At 24.4% G+C, this 328-nt stretch overlaps 1 protein-coding gene across 1 annotated transcript in view; it reads left to right on the top strand.

Moving 5' to 3' along the window:
• The window catches only part of LOC119587940, a 3,967-nt gene that overhangs the window by 1,673 nt on the left and 1,966 nt on the right, over positions 1-328 (top strand). The gene's annotated exons all lie outside the window — the stretch shown is intronic.

Raw genomic sequence — 328 nt, 5'->3', positions numbered from 1 at the left:
ATTTAGTTATCTATGTATCTATATCTGTATATTAGGCATGAAACAAAATATGATTTTGAAGATAAATAATGTAGTTGGTATACAGATTTGGAGATTCACCAAACGTCATAAGTTTAATGGTTTGTAATTATTTTCAATAATCAGCTGTTGCAATAACATCTGTTTGGGATATAGAAAAAAAACACAATTAACAAAAAAAAACTGCAAAAATAGTAACTACCTTCTAAATATACTTGCTAGTAGTAAAAAAAAGTCATATTTCTTACCTTATCATTTGCATTAAAATAATGTATAATGATCCTCCGGTTCATTTTATTAAAATATATTT

This window comes from Penaeus monodon, chromosome 23 (assembly GCF_015228065.2).
Source record: "Penaeus monodon isolate SGIC_2016 chromosome 23, NSTDA_Pmon_1, whole genome shotgun sequence".
Classification (NCBI taxonomy): domain Eukaryota; kingdom Metazoa; phylum Arthropoda; class Malacostraca; order Decapoda; family Penaeidae; genus Penaeus; species Penaeus monodon.
Note: the sequence above shows the minus strand (reverse complement) of the source record. Positions and strands in the feature narration are given on the sequence as shown.